Source organism: Salvia hispanica, chromosome 4, assembly GCF_029641045.1.
Source record: "Salvia hispanica isolate PSC_SH4W2 chromosome 4, Shi_PSC_v1, whole genome shotgun sequence".
In the NCBI taxonomy this organism is placed as follows: domain Eukaryota; kingdom Viridiplantae; phylum Streptophyta; class Magnoliopsida; order Lamiales; family Lamiaceae; genus Salvia; species Salvia hispanica.
Window position 1 is genome coordinate 38,042,607 of NC_142695.1, and position 3,107 is coordinate 38,045,713.

At 41.0% G+C, this 3,107-nt stretch overlaps 1 pseudogene; it reads left to right on the forward strand.

Moving 5' to 3' along the window:
• The first annotated feature begins 536 nt into the window (after positions 1 to 536).
• On the forward strand, positions 537 to 2,906 carry LOC148928590 (uncharacterized; annotated as a pseudogene).
• The last annotated feature ends 201 nt before the right edge of the window (positions 2,907 to 3,107 follow it).

Here is a 3,107-nt window from a genome sequence, read left to right on the forward strand (position 1 = left end):
AATCAGTTTCCACCCAAAATACTGTGGAAAAGAATGTTGAAAGCAGTGTGAAGAAAAGTTTGTTCCAGTCTTCCCAGAAGTCAGTGTTTGAAAGTGTGGGTAAGGGTGTGAGAGCTAGGAATTCTGCATCTAAGGATGTGGATGAGAATGTGGGAGCTAGTAAATCTACATCTAAGGATGTGGATGAGAATGTGGGAGCTAGTAAATCTACATCTAAGGATGTGGGTGAGACTGTGGGAGCTAGTAAATCTACATCTAAGGATGTGGGTGAGAATGTGGGAGCTAGACCTGATGAGAGTGTGGGAGATAAGCCTGATCAAAGTATTGGAGTGGGTATGGGATATGACAGTGAGGATGATGGGAGTTACATACCATCTTCTGAAGATGAGGAAACTGATGATGACATGGAGGCTGAGGAATTAGTGTCAGAGGATGAGGAATACACACAGGGAAGGAAGAAAGCAAAAGAAAATAAGGAGAAAGAGTTTGTTGTTACTGATGACATGTTCTATGGCCTAGTCAGTGGTGGGCAAATAAGTGACTATGTGTCTGAGTATGAGAATTCAGAAGAAGGTGATATCTACTCTAGCTCAACTGATTCTCAAGATGAAGGGAGAAGAAAGATGGAAAGACATGCCAAAGTGATGTATGATCCAAGATGTGATCATAAGCATTTAAAATTGTGTATTGGAATGGGATTTATTGATGGTTTTCAAGCCAGAGATGCTCTGACAGACAATGCAGTTGAAAATGGTTGGGAGATCCACTTCAAGAGAGCAAATAGGAAGGCATTTGAGGCAGGTTGCAAAAGTCCTTGTTAAATGGTTCTGTTCTGGGAGTGTTGTGAGTAAAACGGGTTGTGTAGTAATTAAGAAACTGGAACCAGAGCACACATGTCCTAGGGCTATGAGAAACAAGATTGTGACATCTAATTGGATTGCCAGAAAATACTTGCATGTGTTTAGGCTTAGACCAGAGTTCAGTTGCAAGGAATTAGGTAAGGACTTGATGCAGCGGTTTGCATTTGATGCAACCAAGTGGAGGTTATACCATTCCAAGAGAAAGGCAATTGAGATGCTGATGGGAACAGTGGAAGATCATTATGCAAAGCTGAGGAGTTATATGCTGGAGTTGGGTAGGTCTGACAGAGAAGGGCGGTTTGAATTACATGTGGATGTGGGTGCTGTATTTAAGGCTGTGTACATTGGTTTTAGTGGTCTAAGAAAGGGTTTCAAGGAGGGCTGTAGACAGGTGATTGGTCTGGATGGTGCTTTCCTTAAGACATATCTTGGTGGGATATTGTTAACTGCTGTAGGAACTGATGGCAACAATCAAATGTATCCCATTGCTTGGGCAGTGGTTGAGGCTGAGAATGAAGTTTGTTGGGCTTGGTTCATTAATATTCTTGCTGAAGAGTTGGCATTGGGTGAAGGAGTAGGAATTATCATTATCAGTGATCAACAAAAGGTATATACTATGCTAACTTATTAATTTATGCCAGTTATATGTATGTTTTATTTGGAATTGTTGTCTAATTTGTTATGTTTTCACTTACAATGTTGTTTGATAGGGACTTGAGAATGCAGTTCAGAATCTACTTCCATTTGCAGAGCATAGAAACTGTGCAAGGCATATCTATGCTAACTGGAAAAAAACCCACAAAGGTCCACTTTTGAAGCAGCTTTTCTGGAGGCTGGTTAGATGTACTTATATGGAAGAGTATGAGATTGCATGCAGAGAGCTAGAGAAGGAAGATGGACAGGCTTTTGCTGATTTAATGGACAAAAACCCAAGCAGATTCTGTAAGGCTTTTCTAACACCTGTACAATGCTCTGATGCTATTCTTAACAATGTCTGTGAATGTTTCAACTCCTATATTCTGGAGGCTAGGAGCAAACATGTAGTAGACATGCTTGAGGAAATGCGAACCACACTCATGGAGAGACTTTATAGAAAGAGTGTAGAAATGGAGATTGCTGGGAGTAGTTCTACTGTGTGTCCAAAAGTGAGGAAAAAAATTGAAGCTATGATTTATGAAAGCAGAAATTGTACCACCATTCCTGCAATTGGGGGGAAATTTGAAGTTAGCCACTTTGAGGATAGGTTTGTAGTGACTCCTTCCACAAGGCAGTGTGGTTGTAGGAAATGAGATTTGACTGGAATTCCTTGCCTTCATGCATGTGCTGTTATTCACTTCCTCAAGCAGAATGTTGATGATTATGTCCATGAATACTTCTCATTGAGCAAGTATAAGGTTGCTTATGGATATGGGTTGCCAGCGTTAAATGGGGAGAAATTATGGCCAGTTGCTGAGGGGTACCCGGTTGTACCTCCACCTGTGAAAAAGATGCCCGGTAGGCCCAAGAAGGTAAGAAGGAGGGATCCATTCGAGAAGGATCCAGCTAGGCCTAATAGAATGAGAAAGATATGTGTAATGACATGCCAGAAGTGTTTCCAAGAAGGCCACAACTCTAGAACTTGCAAAAACGATCCAGTTGAAGTCCAACCTAAACCAAAGGTATTAAACTCTAGTTTTAATTGTACAACTATATTTTATCTCTATCTATTATTACTAACATTGCAATTACTCAATTTATAGGCCAAGATGGGAAGGCCTCGCAAGACACCATCTAATGCCGAAAATGGTACCATTGCTATTACGGGGAGAGCTGGAAGAAGGGGGGGTCGTGGAGGAGGCCGTGGTGGAGGGCGTGCTGGAGGACATGCTGGAGGAGGTTCGGGAGGAGGTGATGGCTCAATCCTCACGCAGCAAAGCAACAACAATGGTTGAAGATGTTGAATGTGTGGAAGAAAACAATGTTTTTTTGTGAGCACCAAACTATGTCTTAACAATGTGTTTTGTGAGCACCAAACTATATGTGGTTGGGTACTAAATTATGTGTAGACAGTGTGTTTTGTGGCAGCAAACTATGATCAATTCAACTGTGTGTTTTGTGGCAGCTTCCCCTTTCTATTATATTTCTTCTTCTTTGTTGGACATGAACTCTTAATGTATAGCATCCTGGTTAAATTTGAACTCGTAACTCAATGCATTCATAGGGAAAAATAATTACTCAATGTTATATTTGAACTCACTAATCAATGCA